At 37.4% G+C, this 26,999-nt stretch overlaps 1 long non-coding RNA gene across 1 annotated transcript; it reads left to right on the top strand.

Moving 5' to 3' along the window:
• Nucleotides 1-1,303: 1,303 nt before the first annotated feature.
• LOC111273606 (uncharacterized) lies at nt 1,304-26,041 on the top strand. Its single transcript, XR_002687954.2, has 2 exons — nt 1,304-3,954; nt 24,371-26,041. It is a non-coding gene; the product is annotated as an uncharacterized LOC111273606 (long non-coding RNA).
• Nucleotides 26,042-26,999: the final 958 nt, after the last annotated feature.

Below are 26,999 nucleotides of genomic sequence, written 5' to 3'. Positions count from 1 at the left end.
GTGACGATAATTATTAATGAAAGATAAATTACTGAAACCTTTAAATAAAAAAACTTATTGCGAAAGCAAATTATTGTGGGAATAAAAGGCAGACACCCCCAAGAGAGTGAGTGCTCGTGCCCGTCCTGTGCTGTTGGTAATTCTTATAGAACGCGTTGACTCACTGGCACTTTTGGACACGCAGACACGTTAGCGAAAGTAGACTCAGTGTGTGCCAACCGCCGTCTGCCGGATCTTTACGTTGTACTGCTATTCACGAATTTGTGTAGGACGTTACTGGGCGTGGAAAAAGATGATTCCAGAAAATTCACTCATTTTTTCAGAATGATGACTCAAGGCCACACAGATTTCTTCGGATATTGATAGAAGCTATAGAGCTAGACAATGAAAACTAGTTTTCGAAGCTATTTGTTTCGTAAATACTTTGCGTCTCATTTACAGTGATTGATAATACTGTGAATGTTTTATCGACTATAATGCACGAACATTCGCTATATATTCCTATTTGCTTGTTGCCGAAGATACTGAAGATTCAAGAAAATTGGCATAACATCCGATATACTGTTTCTAATTAAACCACTGTTAAAGTGTCATAAAAAGAATATTATATTTTATCTTGAGAATCTCTGCGAGTGCGATATCGAGTTCAACTAGATCAAAGTAATTTAAAGCACTGAAAAAGCGTAATTCTCTGTTGATACCTAGCAGCTTAGCATGGAGAATATACTGTGACTCTTTGTAAATACAGATTAATCAAACTCATGTGAAACCAACCTAGACGTATTTTTATCGCATCTATATAATGTGATATCATACCTGTTTCTCATATCAGCATACACTCTTATTTATAGTTATACAACTACATATTAGATGCTCTAACACCAAGTACTAAAGTACAAATACCACTTCAAGAAACATTATTTGTACCCTGAAGCGACGGTTTTACCGGTCATCCTAGTGTTCAGCAGTCAAATATTGTAAGCGCCATAACAATGGAAGAAAGCCGAATTTTGTATCGTGTATCCTAAAATGAAATAAATATTATGGAAAAAGAGGACTACTATCTTCAAACGTTATAATCGTAAAAAGCCACGGTCACTTAAACTAGAATCCAATCATTGTTCCCGTAGATCTTCCAACTAGATTTTAGCCATTCAAAAAACACCTGAAATGTCCGCACCTACATCCGATAGTAGTAGCCAGCCCCGAAATAAAAAAATTCTTTAACGATCCTATATAATGGCAGCGCCCGCAACTACTAAAATGAGTGCTCCATATGTTGTGGTTACTATCTTTAGCTTCAAGCATTTTTATCTGTGACATACAGGTTGATTCACTGATTAATTCATATGTGATTTGGCATCCCACAGTAGAGGAAACTAATCACAGTGTATGATTACGATATTCACAAGAAATCTAAATTTTCCGGAAATCGTTCCAAGACTTCCAGGTGGTCCCTGATGCTATTCTTACACAAACTCCCGCAGTTCGGACAACCTGCCTAAGCACTCAGAAATCGTATGCTGTTTCCATGGACATGCCTTCACCGCTGCAAGTAGAAAAGAGGACTAGATCTACAATGGCCGAAATACTCAAACGTCTGAGACCAGATTCGTCTACCCATATAATACAGTGCTTCAAAATCGCGAGGAGCTTAAGAGGTCTTGAAAATTATTAAGAGCTTAATATAAGCTTTCATAAAAATAACAACAGTTTGATCTGACGCCAAAGTACCACACGTAGCTATTGCGCTCCGAAATGATGGCGCGTGTCCTTTATAGACATGAACCCATGAACTTTACGGCTTATCATCAGCGACCGATTGGAATTCGCCACTGGATGTGCTTTTCGCAGCTGGACAGCGCTGAGACTCCGCTCGACTCGTTCACTATACACTTGTGATGATATTACCTGACGCATATATCACCTCGCGTTCTTATCAGGTTTCTCCGGACTGCATAGATTAATTTGACATACAAATTAACCCGTTCGGCTATGATAAAATTAGACTTGACTGTCTGCCGCATGATCGCTAGAAATACTCGAATATCGTTTTAGCGTCGGACAACGTTCACTTAACCCACATGACTTCACGAATGTTTCTCCCTCGGACTTTGACGAAATGAAGTGATTTGAGCGCATCCTCCAAAAAGCGGTCCACTAGCTAACTTTTGAATCTTTAACAAGGGTCGCTTTCTACTGCGTCGTTGGCCCTCTTAAGGTATTTTCGGACCCTCCGCAATTTCACGTCATGGGAAGATTATCCGATTCAATATATAATTTCAATTCACTTTTTTAGTTTATTGCACTTAAACCCGAGGTTTGTGCGCAGTGGCAACGTGTTTTCTTCTTGAACGGCTTTCTCAAAACCGCATACGATTTTGTCCACTTCACAACGCTGCTACGAAGCTATATTTTTTGCTCTAAGGGAATAACATTTTATCAATCACTGTTATACTTCACGTTGGTTTTTGCGTTTAAGTTAACTTACGTTTGCCATTTATTGCCATTATTTAAATTGTAAGGTAAACTTACATACCATGAACATCACGAAATGATAAGGATAGATAATTTGAATTTGCAGATTAAAAAAGAGCAGCTACCGCCAAAGTGGTGTTCGATTTGGTCGTTGGACAGACCTTCGCCAAAATAACGAAGTTGAAGTAATGCTCCGAGGGGTGCTACATGAATATTGTAGAGATCGAGCTCATAGCCCAAAACACTATAGCGGTGTTGTTTGAGTTGTGCGTGGCATACGACCCATTACTTAACGTGTTTATACTCACGTGTAATATGTTGCTGTGACCTAGAGCAGTGTTGCGAAAGCTTTAAAGAAAAAAGTTTGTAAAAGGATTCAAAAAGCGCCTAAAAGAGTCACGAAAGACGCAGACATTGGGTACTGGCCGATCTTAACCGATAAAGTGCCCTCACGAGGATAGAACCATAAAAGCTTGTATCGAAGATTTTGTACTTCCCAATTGGCCCTGTTCACACTGTTATCCTTGCTTGCTTTATTACGAACAAGCTTGTAGACTTACTAAACTCTTACGATTAGTGTCGGAAAAAGGTATCTGAGAACTATTTTAAGTACGTTGTTCGTTAACCCTCCCGATATTCACAAAATGATTCTGAACCCTATTTGAAGGTCCTGGAAGACTATTTAGCTGCAAAAGTCTGTACTACCAAACCAGAGTGTTCAGAGAGCTTGTACATCTTTATCAGTAATAACCAATCCGCTTTATCCCTTTTTTTTTGTTTTTTTTTCTTCAATACTTCCGTAGCATGTTAATGGTTATTGAGTTATTCGAGCTGTTCACGTTAATGGTTTTTGGATTATTTATCTCAACTGCGAATGCTACTGATCCTTTTTATTCTCTTTAGTTCTATTTAAATCAACGTGGTATTTGCAGCTCATTTTTGGAAGCAAATGTTTAAGAAGCAGGCAATCTCTCGCGAAGACTTTTGGGCAGTTAGCCATGGTGAATGCTAAGTCGAATAGCTTGAAGATGAATGTGTATATATGTACAAGCAGAGCATTTGTTTTTTTGGTGACTGTTCTGCAAGAAAAGTTCCCGTTAAACACAGAAGATAGAACGCTATCAATAAAGGGATATACGGACGGAGATGACAAGCATCCCGCTTTTTCTTTGGTAATAGTCAGTCTTCTAAACCGGAAACAAATGTTCAAAACCAAGGGTCAGCTAAGGCACGATATCAATGGGATTGTACACTCAGCTTACCAATATGTTTCCGTGAGGGAATAGTAGTTACATCTGTTGCTCTTATCCGAAGGAAGATATGATGCGACGAAAGCTGCAAGATATGGAGAACCTCTTGAACACTCTGTGAACAATGTGACTAGAATTCTACTCATGACATGGTCCCTATAGCGATCAGCAGGAGCAACCGTAAGGCGGGCGGTCCACGGTGACATCAGCAAACGGACAATCGCAGGTGAGCCACGACTCAATGATAATAGGCATCATTTAAAAAAACCTTGTTACAGTTTTGATTCAGGATAATGGAAGCGCGGCTTAGTTTGATTGCGCAGGGACTTCTTAGGTTAACCACTGCTGCTCAACTTGGACTTCGATGCTGGGCGCAAATTTACCCTGCTCGGCTAGTTCTTGTTTTTGCTCGAGCTTCTTCATGCCACTTTGTTCAATAGTACTATACGAAGTGAAAATATTTGCTGCCCCATGTTATTACATTACCATCTTTCTTTTCTTCTGCCTTTGTTTAACTTCTTGAACATAGACACTAATAGCACTGTTATAGAAGATCTCCAAAGGGCAATAGGATTACGCGATGCTGTATTCAATACAAAATAATACTGCAATAATCAAATGTTCTAGTTGATAAGAATTTTTTAGAAACTTAATGTTTTTGATACACGTGTTTCTGACAATTGCTTTCGCTATAAATAGCTACTGGACTGATTATGAAACAGATTAAACTTTAGCAAAAGACGAGTGGACGATAACATGTGATTACTAAATAGTTTTTTTGAATTTTTGGAGAATTTTTTAATGTTGGAGTTTTAAAACTGTTGTTTTTTATAATAAAAACATATGTTTAAGGTAGTGCTTACAAGATGCTACAGATATGATGTATGAAATCGTGATTTTCCAGAATGTATTTTTTGAGATTTTGAGAAGTCAAATCCAAAAAAGGGAAAAAAGTTTACTAAGAGCATCAAGTATGCTTAACCTGTGAAGGCAGGTATGCATCTCGACAGCGATCAAAACTTTTAATTGCCGGTTTTAACCTGACATGCATTTAAGTGATAAACAATTTTTTTTTGGTAATTCATTGACGAAGTCCCAATGTTGGCACCTTTGGGGCTTTATAGTGAGATAAAATCATGGTTTACCATGCTTAACAGACGTTACTTGTATAGAGATGATTTACGCAGCATTACAAATTCTCATGAGGGCTATTGCTTCAAAAATATGCGGTGCTCAAAAAAAAGAACCTCATTTCAAATTTTATAAAGAAAATACATCACCCACTAAGTTATCGTAGAGAAATATATATGAATTCACGTAATAATTTACCGATACAAACGGCTCCGATAATGTTCTAAAATGTTTTGAGACTAACAATGTTTACACTTAAAATAAATCTTTTACAACTTACTTGAAAATGTGGTATTTAAAATGTTTTAAAAAAATGTGGTATGGCAGAAGCAATCGGCACGAAAAGCGGCGATTCTAACTATATATGAAGTCCATGGGTTTAAATTCAAAACGCTAGATACAGACATATTTTCGGTAAGTACATTATTAGTATTACTATTTTACTTTGTTGGTTTGAACATGTTATATTTCCATACCTGTGTATACCTTGTCTGGAAATAAACCCTCGTTTTTTTTTTATAGATGATTAAACCGTAAATTCCGGCCTAAAATATAGGCGACAATCTCGAAAATTTTTGTGTACATCAACTATAGTTATAACTGCATAATTAGTTTACAGAAATTTTGTACAGAATGTACCCTTCTAAAACTCTCTAATTTCGTTTTGATGATCATCGTGGGAAATTTCAGAATCTCAACGATATTTTTCAAGTGTATGGGCTAAAAAGGCAATTATTATATCAATATTTTCTGTTACTCTCAGAGTGCGACAAGCTCCACGCACGAATCAAATACTACACTTAGCCAAGGCACCTATATACTTCCGTTAGTCTAAGGAATCAGTCGTTCTTTCAACATCTTTAGTAGAGGAACCCAGATTTCCAATAAGAAACGCTCTTGTTCGAATTGTTCCGAGGCAAAGTATAAGATCTAAATTACTTAAAATACCCTAGGTAAGCTTTTTCGAATTCAAATGATTAATCCGATCATATTTTAACTAATACGCCGCTTTTTAAATTTAACGAAGTAAGAAAGATCAGCTTTGTAGTAAACCGACATGTTCGTACTTAAAATTGCTCATCACCAAGGGAACTGTATCTAGATTTCCCAAGTAGAGCCAATTTGAATAGAAAATATAGTCAATATGTCCACGCATGTTACATGGCATATGTTCGTTTTATAGGTCAAAAATATTTGACAGTATTCAACATGCATGTCCTACTCCTTATAAAATTGCTCATTTGTAATATGTGTTTTAGAAGGGCTGCCAAACAACAGCTGGCGATATATATCTGTATGCCTCAGTCTAACAGAAAAACCTGTAGTGAACATTTATGAACAGAATCAGCTTTAGGCCAGTTCCTGTTTTCAAACTGTAAGGGTTTATTCAGAGGTATGTACTTGGCCTTAAAATTTTATTTTCAGCTTCAAAACCGCATTGCCTCGAAAGTGTAAAAGCTGCAGATATTATTGCTAAAGGCATCACGATATCAAAAAGCCCTTGAAGTGCGTTCTATCCATAAAAATAGCTTTCTTATATTAAACGAACCCTGTAACTGTTTGTCTGTAAGATTGAAGCCTCCACGAAAAATTTAATTTTTCAAAAACAAAATGTTCTAGCATCACACTTGCGTACATTGAAGAAAACTCAATTGACACAGAAGTGGAACATTTATTGGACAGTATACTATGATCTTGCTTTCCGAATAGCGCGTGGAAGTATATTTTTTAAAGTTCAGTCAGTGACTGATTGGCACAGGATTCTTTTTGTAAAATATATAAATAAAACTTGTGAGATTCTGAAAAATTCGATTCATAGAATTCGCCTAGCATCGAAGCGAGAACTATTCATCTTCAACTATAGGAATTGACTAGTAAATACAAGAGCAACACTAACATAAATCAAGCGGAAACAGCTTTATATTCATTTACATATCTATGTTCGACGTAAGAGAGCCACTAGCCACCGTATGATATACAACTTCATTGTGTTCAGAATCTGCAATTTCAAGTGGACTTTTTTGCCTTCAGCTGCCTTTAGGGAAACCAATTACTTGCGACAGAAAATTTACATGTACAACCAACAAAAATGAACTAATTAACATAAACTGAAACGAATTGTCGTAAAAGGCATGTGAGTTCCTTCGTTTTTGGCTCTACATATAATAGCAATATGGTGAAGATAAAATACTCATGCGAATCTAGAACACAATTACCACTGATTCTATTCTCACAAATACATTTAGTTCCTAGATTTATAGAGTATATAGAGACGGAACGTAACGTCACCGACAAAACCAAGATACAGCGGTGATCTACTGTAGTGTAGTGAAGACAATTGCCAACGCAACGGCCTATTATTTGAAACGGTCGCGAATATAGACGCATCGAAGCTTAGAAGGTTCAAAGTAAACATTGAACAAAATGGCTAAACTGACGTCCACAAGAAAACAATAAGATCAGTGTTCCTCAGCGTTCGCCGACGAGGTTCTAATTTGTGTAAACATATTTCTTTAGTATTACAAAGTAAAGAAAAAAATCATGGAGAGCTGAAGTTTGATTCAAATTTGACACCAGATGGAAAACTGGAATCGAAAAAAAGATCAAGACAGTAAAATACAGTGAAAAAATAAACAATAATTTTGCCTTCAATGTAGAACTCGTAAACCGATAAAGTAACTGTTCATGCGGGTCAATGATATAAAACACATACATGTATATATGCATTCAAAATTATAGTGACACGAAAGAAAGATAAATGTTAGAAATATTTATTACTATTATGGAAACTAAAAACATGCAAAGAAAGTATGAAAATTGAACTGCTGGGTATCATTCTCCTGGGCGTGTACTGCAGAAGAACAAACCAGATCACTAAATTTAGCCATTACATACAAAGACATGGCCCGTTCAATCTGAATAATATATCGAAGCTTGTTACTTAGTTGAAAAAACAAACCTCCTTTATTCATTAACGCTTATTGCAAGAAATTGAAGAAAGTTGTATAAACATAGAAGACCAATGCTGGTGACGTTTTGCAATAGTTGAAAGTTGCAGAATGTAGTCCGAAATAGGCAACCCGCTAATGGGTACTGATGGAGGGGAAACTGAACTGATTGGTACTTTGGAGGTTTACCAAACAATACGACGTTGAGCCCATAAAACAATTCGAACGGAGTTGTCTCAAAAGGTTCGTGTATCGTAGTGTTTCTTGAGAAGGTGGTAAAAGGATCAGCCTAATATTCGAACGCGCCGACTAATTCCTGAAACACTGAGGCTATAACACTTTCTAAGTAAGCCAAGGCCACTCGGAATTGCAATTTAGCTAAAAATCAGTTTTTTTTTTTACTACTAAAATATTGCCATAACGTTAGCCAACTCAGAGCATCCACCTGAAATACTTCAAGCCATCCAAAACATTTTTTTTTCCATATTTTCGGATGCTATGGAAATCTGCCGGCAAGTATTCATCAGATCTAACGTAGAGAAGATTTGGGCATCCCTTAACGCGTCGATAACATCGTCGACGCGCGGTAAAGAAAAGACATCCATTATCGTTACCGGGTTCAACCTACAATAGTCTAAACAAAACTGAATTTCTTTTTAATAAGCACGACGGGCAAAATCCATGGGTCAGAAGAACGTTTCATGACGTAGTCGTTTCGCATTTTCTTTGCAATACGAAGTTCCTGTGCCGACCCATCTGTCGAAGACGCATATACACAGGGGTCTGCTGCTCGTCAGGACCGCATGGGTAACAAGATACGTTTTGGGTAGTTTTTGGGTAGTTTTCTCGGTTTTTCAAGCAGATCCCTGCACCCCTTGTGCAATAAGTCAACTAAAGAGCTTCGGTGAGGCCCACGCAAGTTCTCCCTAGTGAAAGGTTTACCGGAGTGGTTAGTGGGTCTACCGGAACTGCTCGGTTCAGCGAGCGCCGTGCATTCCTTGGCCCGGTCCAGTCTAATACCGCTTGCGACGACAGGGCGCTTCTCTAGATTGAATATTAAGACGATTTGGAGAGCACCAGTCACCCCCCATTTGGCCCCCATACCGTTTCGGGAAACAAAATTATCCTTCAGGAGTTTCTCTCAGTATAACCTCATTGGCCAGATTGTTAACAACAGTGAATATTTCCACTGTGTTCTCATCAGTCTTCAATTCGATTTTTCCCGCAACGCTGTTGGGGATCGGCCGCCCTTTTAGGCGAATCTCAAGGTTACATGCTGGTGTGTTCTTCAAGTTCTAAAAGTGGTTGACTTGGCCTCCGTACCTATGTCCCGTGTGGCTCATACTAATTCGACACTCGCATTTCAACACCTTTTCAAATATGAGCCTCCCCCCCCCCAAAAAAAAAAAATTAAACAGGCAGGGATCCGCTTGGTGAGGTCTTACACTTGGTAAGGTCTGATCACATATTGTAATAGTTGACCTGCAATGTGTCCGTGTGCTCTGAAAAATTAGCACACGACTTAAGCGTATTGATCTGTGGGATCTAACAGGCCAGACTCGTTCGCTAAATGTCTTTATCCATGGGTTGTCCTTCAGTGTATAACGTCAGGCCGCTCTGATCAATACATCGTACTAAGTCGGGTACGTTGCTCCGATTTAGTCTCCGAAGGTGATAAACTTCTCTCTTCGTAATGTTGGACAGATGATCAGCGTCGTAAGACAGTTTAGTGCTAACCTCTTTATCAGCAACCGTTTAGTTTTGATGAAGAGTCTAAAAGTTCCTTTCTTTGGCCTCATTCGCTCGCAAAACTTTTCGATAAGACCAGTCTTGTTTGGCAGGACGAATTCGCTCAACCTCTGCTTAAAAACATTCTAACTGTTTACCGCGAATAAAGTCCCACCACAGAGAGCACGCCCGTGCAGGCAGCGTCTGCGCAGTCCCACTCTGACGTACAGCTTGGTCTTGCGGCCACTGTTATGACTCCGTCGCCACATCCTCCTGCCGCTCCTTCAGCTTGCCGCAAATTTTCGGCGAAGAAGGGGTAAACCAGGTCGTCCAAAAGATTATAGCCTTTTTGTCTAACCAAGCTACCACCAAAAAAAACTAACCGGTCAATTAAAGGGTCTTATACACGCGCCGCCACACGGAAACGGAAATACACTTGACATAACAATATAATTTCCTCTCCGTATATATATTATATACGCTATATTATTGCGTTATTTCCTGCTATAATATACATATTATATATATGTTCTTAATTATATATTATATATATTATGTATATTATAGCAGAAGATAACGCAAATTGTTGCAACAAGAAGCGAATTTAGCTATGTAACATATTCGTAACAGGAACACCTTAATACCATTTCGTATAATACAACAGGTTATTTTGATATCAGTCAATGAAACTGTTTGAAAAACCACAATACTCGTTGTCATATCATTATAATTGGATCATGGAAATCATAGAGATGTCATTAAAATGACCCTGTTGTAAATTTTTCATACAGTTTAATTCATTCTTAATTGTACTAACTCGAACGTTTAGTTGGTGCAAAATGAATACTCTCTTTGTCTTTCTGACTTTTACTCTACGCGGTATGAATAGATACAAATAAGATCTATATATATGTACATTTCATATCTGTGAAAATGGCATGGGATATGCAAATTGTTTCATAATAAAAACTGTGCGGCACGGTTATATATATATAGTTATAAAAATACCCCTATAATTTTTATAAAACTACGTTATAAAATCGCAAAACTCGAATACTAAATCGCAATGGCTAAAGGGTGTGCCAAACGTCTGTATTCCACTTCGTCCTCCTTCCTGTCTATTTTAAAAAAAAAGGAAGGGGGGGGGGGGGTAGAAGATTATCGCGTGATGAACACGGCAGCGTTCGGAATAGCGTTCGTATTTCACTAAAGCTTACTATCGACAGTATAGCGCCGATGACAGTAATACGGTAAAGAATACGGATCATACTTCTCATTAATGTTAATGCGGTTTTTCAGTAGGCGGTTAATCAAGAAATTTAAAAAGTCTGGCTTATAGGCAGATGTGGGTGCCGATTCATCAAATTCAACACAACGACAGGCTTAACAAATCGGTGAAGAGCAGTATCAAACATCCTGGAAATAATTCACGACTTATGATGTGATTGGTGAAATTAGGCTATGGTAGGCCGTGAGGCCGTGATTCACAGTTAAATGTGAAACGTATCGAGTTAGGCGTTTAGCATTGCTTTTTGTGTAATGCAGGTTTAACCTCCCCAGTTGACCTAAGATAGGAATAAATGCATGGAAATTCGTTTTTATTTACATATGTTTATATATTATTTATATATGCATATATATATTATGGATATTCATAAATATCTTGGATAAGCACTACAGTTCTTTAGGTTGAGTTTCGTGAACAGTGTATGTATGGCCTTACCTCTAACTCACATAAGCTAAGGACATAGATGTCCTAGATTGATATTTTCTTGAACACAGCTAGTAAATTTTTTCAATATTAATTATAAGGGGTCTTCCGAGAACGCACTGGCACACCAGTTTTTTTTCTGCCGTGGCACCTGTTTCGTTCTGTTGTAACAGTTAAATTTAAGAACCTCAATTTACTTAAGTACATGCTGGCCTAAGTTAAACAAGTAGTTTCTTCTGTTCACCTTTAATTAAGTATTCTCAAAATATTCGCTACCTAGGCTACCTGTAATTTTTCTGCTTGTGTTTCCTTTAAATAATGGTTAAGATATGCATCTTAGATATATAAAATATATGCCGGAAAATATTACTTACAAAATTAATGAATGGGTATTTGCGTGCAATTTAATTCTATCTAAAGATTGAACTACTTTAATCGGACAAATACATATCAGAATGGGATCGCTTAAAAATAATTTTTTTTTTAAGAAAAGGGAACACAGAAGCAGTTTACAATAGTGTCTAAGCACTAGTGACCAGCTACACCAAAGTTGCTAATTCTATTGGTGCATTATAATAAATTTGTGCCCTCTGAGTTATGAATAATATGAAGAATATGAATTATATACAATATAGGAAATAAAAACACACAAATTTAAGTGAAAGAGATGTTTTTTCATTCGTTTTAATCTATCTGAGTTAAAAGAAAACGAAAAAAAGTTTTTTTTTTAATTTTCCAGCTTGTTGCGGGTGTTTTGCCAGTATGCATACATTAATGGTGATTAACCGAGTGCGTCAGCTATAAGTTTGTTATTTTACTACCTTACGAAGCCTGGTATAAACCGCTGCCGCAGCGGTAGCTTATATTCAGAGGATTCTGTTAAGACTACGTAAAACTGTAAACGTCGCAGAAATGATTCGAAATCAGCATACGGCGGTTCTATGTACCAGACGGTGATTACGTGGGCGGGCTTGTCGTCGATGGGACACTGCCACTCGCTTCACTCGAAGCGGTTGCATCGGCCAGCTCAGCTTGAAAACTTTCTGGCTTAGTAGAGCGCGAAGAATAGGCAAGCGTATGGCATATGTACACCATCCAGCCAGTAACAGCAATAATAGAACGCTTGGCTAAGCTGATTGGTGCTCGGTCGATTTAGCGTAGCGTATCCTTGATGACTGTGATGTCGCTGTTGCTGTTTTTTTCTTGCCAGCGTTGTTGCCATCTGCTGTGATTTTTGCTAATTACCTTAATATAACCCAAAATATTGCTTTCGAATAAGTATGTACCATAAACTGAAAGTGGGAACTACTTAAACGTAAAAAAACGGGTTAGATCGGTTGATATTTGCCGTAGTTGAGTGAATTTTAGTGGACACCTGCAACAATGCGAGTCTAGGGTTCTTGACATCTATACCGTTGGTTGACGCCAGCTTAAACCTTGAAGGCGAGGACGTATGTGAATGGACAATAGATTTTAGCAAGGAATGCATCATTTACTAAATGAAGAAGTTTATCAATGAACGTAACTCACAAAGGATCTTATATACAGAATGATATAAGATCGCTTTCTTTTTTCATTTAGTCTATCTATGTAAGGATCCAGATTTCCGATCGCCTGATTATAAGAAGCTGCTGTAATCACATTTATATCTGTTATAACTCAAATTTTTTTATAATGGAAAACTGCAAATGCGTCTCATTCGATAGATTATTTAGGAAAAGAACTGCTCCCATATTTTTTTAGGTTGATTAAGTTGTTGTAATTTTTTTCCTCATACAATTGTAATGAACCGTGTTCGGTAGTCCCACTCCTAATCAAACAATCATAGGCTTCGAGCGGTGAGAAAAACAAGGTCTATTTTTCGCAAAAGTGTTCGCAAAAAGATATTTTCCAAAAATAAAAATATTTAGAATTATTTACTCTTCACCCAAGAAATGATGGCTAATACATTAAACAGGAAACATAAAAAATACGGTTCCAAGTCGAAAAGGCTGTGGACACTTCTACATAAGAAAGAAGGGACATTACTGTAAGGGTGTTCCTAAGCTTTTTTTTTTAAATCTCTATAATTATTCATGATTGTTTTTATTGCAGATTATCTAAAATTGATAAACTTTGTATTGCAATTATTATGGGTTAAGTTTGTATATCGATTATGGGTTAGGTGTAAACCTATTATTTATCATTTATATTTATTCTCATTGGTAATTTAATTTCCTGATAGCAATTTACCTCATTTAGTTGGTTGCTCTGGAAGGTTTAACTACAGATTCCCTTAGGTTACATTCCATTACCTTATTACAGAGAAATATCTGCTAGAACGTCGTCTTGGTGGAGTCCTTTCGCCTTCCCATTGCAGTTAATTTTTTTGGAGGAAGGTACATTTTATCAGTGCTCAATTGTTCTTGAGACTTGAGAATTATTCACTAAAAACATAATTTGTTCCTTAATAAAAAATAATAATAAAACTTCAAAAATTAGGCATCTTTACAATGGAAACACTCAGTTATTTCTAACGATTGGTGAACAAATTACCTAAAACAACTTTCCGCTCCCATTACTTAGTGGCAGGCAATTTTGGTATCATAAGCCGTTTTATATAACGAATGCCTGCACATACTCGTAACAATTTGTTGCATTTCTATGTAAGATCATATAAACAGTTGAACTAATTTCGCGGTGACAATGATAGTCAGGACCACTAAAATCAAAGATTTGTTTAGACTGTATAATAATATGATTCAATCACAGCTAATATAAACTTACAGAAATGTAATCGTTCTGTCTCTAGCTTCTTGTAAAATTTCGCATTTCAGTCGGTGAGCCTTGTGATATCATATTCAGAAACACAAGCAAACGGTGTTTTAATAACCAACCTTACTTTGAATTCTTACGGAGCAATATTCTCGTATTCATTTATTATTCCACCGATATGCGTTTGTAGCGCATTTAATTCATTGAGCGTATTTCTGTAAACAGTTTACTTGCGCCGAGCACAAACTGTTGTTCCATGTCTTCAAATTAGCAGTACGTTCTCATATACAAGACGGAGATTATAATACCAGATCAAGCCTTTCTGTCGAGGGAGTGTTATTAGGTATGGCATCGATGTTGCAGCTATCAAGCATCACTCTAGCTAACAGCATTTGTAGGGTTCATGATTGTGCAACCCTACAACAGTTTGTTTTTGAACTCTCCATTTGTGATATAGGTTAGTGCTAGGATTTACGGGGTGTGCTTCTTCACCTAACCCTAGCTTTTCGATATTCCATCGCTCTTTTTCATTACTAGAAGTTAGTTTAAGTAGAGAAAAATGATTTTTCCGAAGTTCGATAACAACTGTCACTCACTATATCACGTACATGATCTGGTCTGCTACAATGTAACAATTATTTCAGGTACATATGTTAAACTCTGCGGTTTTATTGAAAAGTCTATCACAAAACACTAGATAATTTTTATCGCATTTTTTTAAGCATAAGTCTGACAAGTCATATGCAACGTGGTAACGGATTAATCGCAATGGCGGCACGAGACAATTAAGGCAACGTATGCGCGGCTGTTACGGCGGCGTTACAAACAAAGTTACGGGCATATTAGAGCATTCTAATAAAAGAACACTTGAACAGAATCACTAGGGTAGGATAACGTGTTAGGCTGTGTGTAACCAACTAGTGGAGTAGGAATGGTATCACTGAGAAAAGGAAATAGGTTGACCGAATTAAAAAAATTATATACAAAAATATGAAGGAAGTAGAATGTCTATAATCGGGGAAATTACAACCGGATAGATTTAACATTGCAGAAGTGATACTCTACTAAAAATGTGTTTGCCTAGTGAATTCAAGACCACATTAGGTTTAAAACTTGTTGTGACCATTGTTTTTCTTTGCTTTAACTGATGCCCTTATAGACGAACAAAATGACGTATAGACATCACCTTTTTTAATACGGTTGCTGAAATTATTATAGAGTACATGACGAAAAGTGAGCTTGAGCTGGAAGTAAGAGCCGACCAAATGTTGTTAGGTTTACAATATGGTTTTCAAAACTACTCAAATGACTACTAAGGAAGTACTAAACATGTGCTAGATATGGATCTGACAAACAGCACAGATCCAATACGCTGCAGGAAAATCACTCGTTAACGCATTCAATTTGTCGCGACCTACTCCTTCGGAAGGCATGAGGTGTCGTCTAGAGTACCTGTCAGAATCCGTACTGTTGTATGCTGATGTCTTTTTTGCTGTGCAATAGTTAAACCTTACCCCAGTGGACTTCTTCTTTCAATATGTTGCGACAGCAAAAATAGAGTTGTTGCGCGAAGACCGGCATTCCGCTACGAGATAAAAGCACTGGTGCATGCATCTCATCAATGGAAATGAGGAACTATACGCTGATATATGCAAGAAGATTACAATAATGTGTAACCAGTGACGGTGATTATTTCAAGCATTCGCACGACTTAGTAGTACTAATCAAGGCCGCAGTGTAAACTAAATGCCACTCATTATTTACGTACTTCTTTTTCGCACACAAATGAGTATACCATACCTAACCCTATGTTTGCCCCATGGCGATATTATGTTGTATGGCCGCATTATATGCATATACTAATGATATGCTGGTCATTTGCATGCTACACCTATACGTGACCTAATAAGCCACTTGAGGGCCGGTAATTTACTTGAAATATTTGGCAACAGTACCAAAGCAAGCTCAACAGAATAGGGTTCCCGTCCATCTCAACCGCGTGACCCGATATCGTAAAGAAAATATAAAAAAGACAAAACAAAATTTCGTTGAAAGAATAAACGACCACAAAAGTCATTTACAGTTGTGAATAATTGTTGGGCGATTCCTCTATGATGTGAACGAATGTCTTTTCACTTGCCAACATTTTAAGACTGTCTAAAAATTCGGACTACGAGCCGGTGAACTTTACCTGGACTTTAACAACAGGCGTTGCTTCAGTGTCCCTCAATACGCCCGAGATGAGGTCGATCTGTCAATGAGCAAGCCTAAGTAAGCAAACATAATAATATAGAACATTCCAGCTACCTGTAGTATGCACTTCTAACAAGGCAATAACGAATCGAAATTCTGCTTGAATAACATTCCACTATCACACGCTGTCCATAGATAACTATGTTGAACAACATTGGTTATTAATTAGACCTTTTCAGAATTATTTAAGAAGAAATACGCCTGCATATGTATTCTACGACAAATCACCGTTTAGTGTTAGAACGGGACAGAAGCCATATGGCCATCGGCCAGCTCAACAAATCTTTATCCAAGGGCTATCATAAAAACAAGAAATACGATCTTATTCATTCCTTGCAAATAGATCGTAAATCTGCTCAAAGTTCTAATCCATTGGATTTGGTGGTAGACATGCATATGGGTGTATCATCAGACTCAGACTAACCTCGCCTGTTTTAATAACATATACTCAGCTTCTCATCTAAAATAGGAAACTCTATGCGGCTAGTGAATATATAGGACAAAGATCAATACTAACTCACTGATGAGAGATGTATTGTTTCAATTGGGTTTTAGCTACCCAAAAAACTAACAATAAGCAAAAATATTTATCACTGCGTTCCAAAAAGACTGATTTGGCTATTTGAGTAATTACGAGCAGATATTAAAATCCGTTTTCATCCGAGTAAAGCTTTCGAAGTAAAGCTGCTCGACTGATTCGGGTGTTTTGTACTGATAGACCAATTCTAAACGTATGCGGTCAGAATCAGCCCTGTAATCATGGCACAGAAAAATAAACGAGCTTATGAATAGATACATAACTGTTAATGTTACATTCACTGCAATTATGTTCTTTGTAGTTGCAATGTAATGCGTGCGATACCTATCTAGTCCCCATTGCAATCCTAAACCCATAAATTTTTTTAAAGCGGTGCAACTTTGTTTAACGCTAGTACACTTTAAATTGATATTCACAACGCTACAGGCGTTATTTTATCTATACAAAACTGACTATGCCACAGCCTGAATTGCGGTGGAAACTTTCTTAAGCTTAGAAAGCACAAAGGGGTACGATTGCTCAACATTTGAATATACAACTCGATTAACATCAGTTGGAGTGTTCGAAACCGTATTTCTGTTTGCCTTTAGTAACTTCGAAGATGCTGTAAAAGAAATTAGCGCAACGGTTAGAGCTTCAGATCAGTGTTCCCTGCCAGGCGCGAAACAAATCTTGATGTCCTTCCAGGTATTTCTAAAGGAGCCCAAACGTAAAAAAAAATGAAACAGTACAACATTATCATCTACTAGCGATGTTGAGAGATCGTGTTGGCATTACTTTCCTAGCGTATTTCTCCGCAGGCGCTGCTTTGAAAAGATTAACAGAGCGACGTGCCAGCTTAGGTGGCGGAGCACCTGTATGCAACGATGTTACACCCTGCGACACATATAACAAAGCCCGCAGATGACCGCGTTGAACTTCAAGCCACAAAACTTGTACAAAAGTTTCATACATTGAAAACCACCAACGCATTTACTTGCAAAATAATGTGCAGTCCTTCAGCTCTCGCCAGCGATTTTAACTATTCTTTCAACTAATTAACCCTCAAAAACCATTGGCCTCAACCTTGTCATATTTTGCTTACAAATTTAAAGGGTATATTTTGTCCTTTTACCAGGGTCGATCTGCAGTCAAATTCAGTTCTAGCACTCAGATTTTATTTTTCAAATTGAACTGCATTTGGACTCAAGTGCCACTTGCTAATTCGTATCGCCTTTGATATACAAACAGCATGGTAATGCTGACCCAATAAAAATAAAATACCGCTACAGAAATCAGTCACAAGAAAAAGAAAGCACTGAAATTCAAGACAGGAGAACAGTTGGAAGCTGAACGGCTACGCGAGCCAATTTAGTCTCATACCTACAGAGACTGATGTTTTAGGTAGCTATTGACCTCTACGACATGAAGGTCGCCTAAAATTTCCCAAACCCATTTTTTAAGCTTAACATTTCTCCGGTTCAAATACAAATCCTTTATGAGGAAAGAGATCTCGTACTGTGTTACAGTTACAAAAGGACCTAATATTTCCAGTCACTCACTAAATTATTACTTATATTTTTATATATTATTAATTCTATATAATTATATACTCAAGTCATTTGAAGACCTCATGAGTGAATCTTCGCTGACCATCGAATAAGGAACAAATGATCAATTCACCATCAAGTCAGCAGCGAATCTAAATTGTTTCAAGTTATACGTCCGATGCTTTTGTTAAGCGTTGCTTCAGGATCTTATAACAGTGAAAGTGTATCCAGGTTCGGTTTCAAATTTCCCTATTTTTAGAAGATATTTATATTTTTATCGTACTGAAGAATTCAGTTGCGGATAAAAGTCTCGTTTTTGGCTATTTCTCTTAATTTATTTGAGAATCGATTTTGTGAGTTCAAAGATAGTTGGTTTAGAAAATGCTTATTTTTGTCATTTGACGTCCTAAGAGGTAGTCACTTCTTCTATAGTTTTTAATTACCTCATTCTCGTTTTTAAAATGATTGCACCGATAATTAATTGTTGTTTTGCTGAATACCTTTTAAAGAGCCCTACATAATCTGATAAGGTAGGCAATAATAATATAGCTTAAATTAAACTTCAATAGTGCGATAGGCATACGAAAACCTAATTAACACACAGATGATAGAAGTTACCTTGCCGCCGAAACTTGTTACTGGACAGAAAGCCATTGCTAAAATGAGCATTTATGTAGTTCAGTGACTTCAAGTGATATAATGAGCATTAAACACAAACAGCTTGTTGGTTCGATGAATCGCATATGATTGCTAATCATGTTAGCAAACGATTTTTTGAACAAAGATAATCATATATACTCATTCATCTTAGATTGCACATGTACAATTATCCTCTAAAAAAACCAGTAAGGATGAATATTCTATAAGTGCAAATTCATAAAAAAATCATTTAAATGTCGAGGGTCCCAAAGATGTTTTCATTGTCTTTACCAAAAAATGTCTCTTACCAAAAAACGTCGGCTGAAACAGAAGTTTAAGAATTGATTATTTGGACTTGAACGGTAAAAGGAGAATAGTTCTAGAGTAATAAAAGCTCTGATCGGATAATCCTTATCGGTACTTCATTTAATTGACGATTCTAATTCGCTATAACCTTTTTGAGTGTAGTTAAACGCTAACTGCAGAGCACAATCGGTAACTGAATTTCTATCGTCGAAGCAGAAGCGAGTGATTGCCGCCTCTGATACGGTTTCTTATTATTGTTTTATTATCACACACAATTATTGTTATTATTAATGAAGGAACGCTCGTTCGAGTATTTTTTTTGAGGAAATTTTTTATTACTGTTGTATCGTATTGTAGAGCTTTTCCGAGCATTCGAGGTCCCAGGAATCTAACCGTATGTAATGCATTATACATACCACACAACAATAAGCCTTCTCAGGGCGCTGGTCAACAGTAATGAGCCACAAGTCACCAAAGCCATTTTGGTTGTGAGTTGACTTGCTCCGATGAGAAAACTCTGTGTATCTATGCTCAACGGAAAAACTCATTCCCGTGTTTTCCGTGCGTAATTCCGGTGTAAATAGTGCCATACTCACAAGTAAGACACGTAAAAATATCGCATTCACCGTTTGAAAGAAATTGCTAATCTTATTCTATCTCGCTATTTTCCAAAATGTGTGGTAAATTGCGGTTCCGAATAAATCACAATAACAACAAAGGCAAGTGTCATATTTGAAATATACTGTGAAGCCTGATTCTTTGTCAGTCGAGCCACAAACCTCGGGTGTCCGCACAATGCTCGTGGTACTATATAGTAAGGAAAATTTATATATAGTAAGAAAATTGGTCGGTTCCGTCTTATTCAACTACAGGAATTAACCGATCTAATACGCCACCTAATTGCCGATAAAAAAAAGATGCGTTACTAATAAAACCACAAGAAGAAGATAGTGAAGCATTGTTTATTTTTAGCTTTTGTATTTAATAATCTACCAGTCGTCCCAGGGGTGAGCCACTCTGTTGGATGGCTGTTGTTACAGCGATGGGTACGATTTGAATTTACACATAATTTCAATTCATCACCTGTATAATCATAACAACGGTTGACTGACAATCTTTAGATACTGACACACTCTTAACTTCACGAGAAACAAACGCTTAGGCTATCTTTTAGAATAACAATCGCTGCTTGAGAAGGCCGTAGTATCTCAATGAGCTTGTATTGAAACATAAAAGTAACGAGAGCGGATTTGCTAACGGATTTATAATTTGTTAATTGCTTGAGATTCATAGACTAACGAGGAGGCCTGTGAGGTCGTCTCGATTCAAAACCTGTTTCCGTGACGGTCTAGTGGTGAAGTATTTGCCAACTAACTAAATTTAAGGATATCCGAGGATATCCAGTTGAAATGTGAAACTGGGCGTAAACACATTAGACTTTATGCTAGTAGCCAGCCGTTCGAGACAGTGCTCAATGGCGTTAACGCCGGACGAAAAACCCAAAACGATTATACAGAATTTAGCGCATTTGCTGCATATTCCTAAAAATACTGCATATCTTACCATTATCTGTGAAGTAAAAAATCACACCTACATTCATACTCATATATCGTGACAGAAGCACTGATTATAGTTAGAATTTCTCTGTTTCACGTCGTCGCTGTCATCAGCGAAGACACGAAAGGCTCGCTCGAGAAACAGGCCAGAGAACTTCGTTTTATTTGTTATCCTTAGTCATCGCAAAGGCAGATGCAAAACGGGCGTCGCTGGTAGAGCCTGCTTACCCAGCTCGGTGTGGACCTCGACTCCTTCTTTTTTACTTTTTAAAAATATGTTTACCATGCAAGAACGCCATTGCCTTTCTTACGTAGACATAGAGTTTTTAACAACGCCTATCTCGTCGACCAACCTGGCCCCCTAAGTTTACCACACAGCAGCACAACAGTGCTGAGCAGCCTACTCTAGCAGACCATAGTACTAATGTTAGAGCATCCGGCGGGAGAGAATAAAAAGCAGAGGATTTCTCGCTTGCGAGAAGGTGGCAAATCGGGAGAGAGGATGCGCGCATTAGTCAGAACAGCCTTCACAATTGACCTTAGACCGCCCTAACGTGGTATGCCCACTGACACAACAAGCTGGCGGTGACGGCGATAGCCGTGATGATATACGTACGGACAAAAATGACGCAATGGCGATGGTGATGATGATGTCAGAATGAGGCAGAATCGAATAAAGTTGAAGCTAAACGTAACAGATATTCGCTGGTATTCTAAGGGCAAAAAGACTGAAGATGTTTGAACGTATGTTATCATATTAAATTGTTAATGCTATGTTCTGAATGGTTGAGATGCAATTGGTGTGTCGCATATATGATTAAAAAATTGAACGTTATTCGCATAATTATATCAAAAGATTTTATTTTGGAGATCTTTGGGTCTTTTTTAAGTAAGACTGTTTAGTTGGTCTGAATTAAGTAGCACAGGCATATCGCAAAAAGGTTGGCTGAGTGTCGGATACCGAAGTTATTTTTTGGGCTAAAACAGAGGGAAAAATCTTACTGACCCGTTCACAAAAAAAATCGTTAACGAGAAGAGGCATGACGACTGTTTTTAAAAGTATCAACGGATAACCTAGATTTGACTGGTCCAAATTGACAATGGTTAATATTATTCAACCTTATTAAAACAGACTAAATGTAACTAGAATCTAATAACAGCATTTCAATTGTTCTGTTATCCAGCGCGCTCGGTATATCTCTTTCCCAGTGATTAAAGCTATATTTAGACTCTGGAGAAGCAATGGTCGATAGTGGACTTATGACAGCCTAACGTTGCAATGTTGCAAAGCAGCCTTTAAAGTAGGGATGATTGCTATGGGTAACAGCAACGTAACGTGTAAAAAGGATCTGAGAAAAAATCGAAAGGGCGAGCAGTACAATCGTTATGATTATGGTTAATATATAGATGGCGTCCATTGTTTCACTAGTAATTGTTAATAGTCATATGTAGTGTAATTTACCATAAGTATTAACATTCACTTTCTGTAATGCTTGCATCAGAGCAAATTATGAAATCACACACAAAACGAAATTCAAGATTAAGGGAGAGAGCTGGTGAAATAAATGCAGAAAAAGACGACAATGCACACGTGGGAGATTAATGGCGACTCATATAGCTATATACAGACTCAGCTAGATATTAGTTCTGTTTATCACTCTGATAATGATATTGGTTATTTTTAACGGAAAAAAGTGTTAAATAAATATATATACCGTACATATTGACTATAAAAATAGATGTGTATTTTAAGGCTCTGAGGTTTTCAACGAATATTTTCGACCTTAGCATTTCACTTTTATTGCTCATGATAGCAATGAGCCAATCGCATCTTTGAAAATTATAAGGGCAGCCGAATGAAGGGAAGTTTGTAACGAGCAGAGTTGTTTTGAATCTTTGACTTTAGCTAATATTACATTATTTGATTTTAGTACAATGTTATGCACATATGATTAGCTAAGAAGACCTTCATGACTACGCCAATTCATTAGAGTTAACACGTTTAATATCGTATATATTAAAGTATAAGCTCATCATCCAGTTTTGGTGATCTCAAGCTGTCTTGGAGACGCACCTCGCGGACAACCTACTTCGTAGCGAAACATATTACATGCTCTATTATTTCGTTGGCACAGTTGATGTAATATCGGACTCAAACAGTCAGAAGTTAATTGATAGTACAAGAGACTCATAAAATCGGGGTGAACAAGAGAAAAGCGCCGAAAAGGAACATATAATAATATCATAATATGCGTGTTAATAAAAAAAAACTTTTTAGCCGCGCATTAGACTCGGATCCAGAAACAATGTCCCTTTACCATTAAATTTGTACCGGCTAAAGAGCTGCGTACTAGGTATCACCGTCTTGTTCCCAACAATGGATTTGCGTTCCACGTGTTATACACCTGTGTACCTTTCTATAATTCGTTTTTACGTCAATTGACAGTTTCTCCATTTCTGAAGGGACAATTTGAACGTGTTCTATTAATCTTGCAACTTTTTATTCACGTTTACTAATAGGCGTTCAACAACACATTAGATACATTATACAATCAGCCATACGCAAGATTTCTGTTACTATTCAAACGCTGTTGGTGAATTTATAGAAAGCTTTGTAAACTCTTGTCGAAGTAAATGGCAACCACGTCGAGTTATTATAGCATCCGTCAGGGATAGCACAGTTGGAGGATGCAAACGAATTTGACAGGAATACCTGTTTTAATTTAAATGCAGCTTATAAACCGAAGAGATATATAATATTTTATTTCAGTTGATCCTGTGTTCAGGACCAGTTGCACATACATTGATTTCTATATTATTAGCTCTCTACTATAATAGTAAATGCTTCTTGGGTTTACGAGTTGAATGTTCAAGATACAGTGTATTTCAGCCAGCACTTCACTTTACGTTTCTCTTTGCTTTCAATTTCTAACTTTTCGGCAAATCCATTATTATCTTTTATTTCATTACTTCGTCCTTTTCATCGCTGTTTTCAATGAAAATAAAGAAAGTGCTAACAAAGCTGAAATTTCTAAAAGAATGAAACGCAGGTTTTATGCTGTACACAATCACCGATAGGATACCACCATTAATGGAAAGCCTTTATGTGGGCTCAGCAACGCATAAACGACGCACTAATGATCTCGGCTTATGGTTCCACTATGCAATGTGTTGTGAACGGGAAAGACTGATTCATTTGATTATTTGTTAACTCAATAACACGATTATTGTGATATACCAATTTGAAATCGATCGGACGAGTAATTTTTTTGTTTTCTGAGGCCGTATTTGTCATGGGATCGCCAATTTTTATAAACAATATCCGCCAACAACGCGATATGTATACAGACTTTAAGGTTAAATGTAGACGTGGAGTAAGGCATGTGAAGTCACGATTTCGTGTTACTCCTTAAAATACTGCTCATCAGATTTTGAAAACCTGCTTATCTTAACATAACTTAATTTCCTGCACGTATTATGAAAACACAAGAATTTACATTAAACTCATATGTATTTTATGTTTGCTTGACGAATCTCGACGTTTTTCAGTTATGACCAAGGCTAATGACCAACAAGTAGTGTGAATCTAAAGAAAGAACAGCGACAATGAAAAGGACCTAGTGCTCCTTCCACCGTCTAAAACAACTGTGGTCCATGAAACTCTCCCACTCCGGTCCATTTCCGCATTGCCCGGTCCCGCAATGACTATACTATCTAGCAAGCGTGTTCTATATAGCTCAAAAGGCTTGTTCGTTTCTCCTACCCTGGCAACGCGAAGAAGAAACGAGGCTGGTTGAAGAGATGGCAGGCAAAGTCAATTCAATAAGGGAACCAAGGCTATGGTTCAAATAGCCCAAGGGCTAGACTACAGTCAGCAAAAAAACCCCGTCCACTAAACCGTCATCAGGAAGGGCTACTACAGGCAACGACGGTGGCCGGCGCCTTACCTTCGAAAGCAGCAACACGACCCAACTGCTGCAAGATGGCAGTGCGAGCAACGAAGGCAGATAGCCAAGCAAAGTCTAAAACTACAAAGAGGAAGAGGCACAACGCAACAGTCAAATGAACCTGCGACCTAGCTTTACCTCTGCTTGTAGGCAACCCTGTACTGCTGGCCACCTGGACAATAATATAAGGCGCCGCCATAACAGTGAACAACGCTTATTGCTGCTGTACAATGAAGGCCGACCAGACCAGAGCGGCAAGCAGATCAACCTGAATGAGCGACGGTAAAACCCGTAGCCTGTTGGCCGGCTGCTGATCTTGATGAGCGGCTATCTAACATTTTCTATTCTGACGCTAAGAAAAGGACAAGGTTTACATGTTGGTTAAGTTTTACTCATTAAATCACCATACACTGTTCTCTCATCTTGCTAGCGAACACAGCGCTGAGGCCAACTGTTCAGAATTAGCCAAGTTTTATAAATTTCACTGGTTCGAATAATAAATACATTTTATCGTAAAGCTCAGCGTACGTTCAGCTTAAATCTGGCACACAAAAGCCTCGTAGGGTTGTGCAACTAAAACAGATGTATTTTTCAGCTCCTTAAATGCTTCAAGTCATTTACTGTCGAATTGCATTGTGCATACGGACTGCGTTGTAACTTGTGAAAGATATAGAAATGCTAAAAGGAGGACGTTGAAGTTTTTGTAACCTTACGTTGATGCACATGGGAGCATTTCAATTTGAACTCTTAACAATGATCCTGACATACGGTCCGATCTGGCATTTTAATGTTGCCCTCATATAGTTAAGATAGAACGATTGGAGCATATTATTATTTGAAGCACAGATATGATGTACCGATAACTCGTTTCTGGATTACGGTGAGTCTTTGGAACAATCTTTTATGCATAAAAGGAAAGTGGAGCTCTACATGATTTTGATTGAGCGACGAAATGTGTAAATTGAAAATTTCAGTGATTGTATTTTCAAGGGCCTCAGACATATCAAATTGTGGTCAAAATAAATTGTTTATATTAATTTCCTGTAACTTAATGAAGCTTTATGAAAACATACTGTTGGCTACATATTTCTACCTTAAGATTTATACTGCTTAAAGTAAACCCTTCTCTAGAAAGGCATATTTCCAAAAATATGCCGTTGTCGCTCCTACTGAGCAAATGTTTCCATGCTGGATATTGAAAAATAACATCTGTAAAACACACTGCACGGTACGCTTTGAGCTTTATGACTAAAACATGTTGTGATGAATAAAATCACGACTTTTGCTTATCCCTTTTAAGCAGATGACCAAAACATATAATACAGAAAAGATAAAGCATCGTTTGATATTTCATTTAATTATTACTGAATTCTATTTAATTTATGTTAGTAGATAGTCGAAACGCCATCGACATTATGAGTGAACCCTGCTGTTACAATTTTACATATGAGGCATTAATAAAAACCGTTGTTAATAGTTGTAAAGCCAGGTCATAGAATACATTCGCTCCTTACGATTTGCCCAGTTAATGAAAATAAAGGCCTTTTTGCGTCTAGGGTCGATAGTTAGCATTAACAAAAGTAGAAAAAAAATAAGAATTATAGCGCAAAGATACCCTCTAGCGGAAAAGCACACTGTACTCTCTCGCAAATTTGCCCTTCGGCTTCACCAATGAATTAATACAACTGTATCCATCGATAGAGTAAGACTTAATTTAAGAAGAGTGTAAATTATGAATTCATGTCTATGAGGGGTTTTCTTTTCCTAGTAAATCAAACATATCTAAATACCTAGACATTGCAAATCCAAACGTTTGGTTTAATGCTTGTAAATGCGGCCTATGGATCAACTAGTAGTTCCACGCTATGTATGTGCTATTCTCGCCTATGTAGACATTGAACAATAAATTGATTACTAAGGAGGTCTTGAAATAGCCCGAAGCCTTACGGGTCTATATTCAAGAGGGAAGAATAAATCTGAATTTGGAGGGAATCGAATACAGAGTACAAATATAAGCTAGCTAAACTGCTAAGCATAGCGGATAATTTTTGAGATAAAAATCGCTTATTGGAAGTTTTGTCACCAGAAGGCAGTAAACGTATAGAGAAAAGGAAAATTTGCTTTCGGTGAATGTGGGCTGACGTTTAGATTACAACCCTCGACGAATAGCAGTCAAGCCTGAAGAAGCCCACATATTTTCTGGCAGAACTGGCATCAAAAGGTGGCGACAT

The sequence above is a fragment of the Varroa jacobsoni genome, unplaced genomic scaffold (assembly GCF_002532875.2).
Source record: "Varroa jacobsoni isolate VJ856 unplaced genomic scaffold, vjacob_1.0 scaffold_201, whole genome shotgun sequence".
Lineage (NCBI taxonomy): Eukaryota > Metazoa > Arthropoda > Arachnida > Mesostigmata > Varroidae > Varroa > Varroa jacobsoni.
This window is presented reverse-complemented; position numbering and strand designations above follow the sequence as displayed.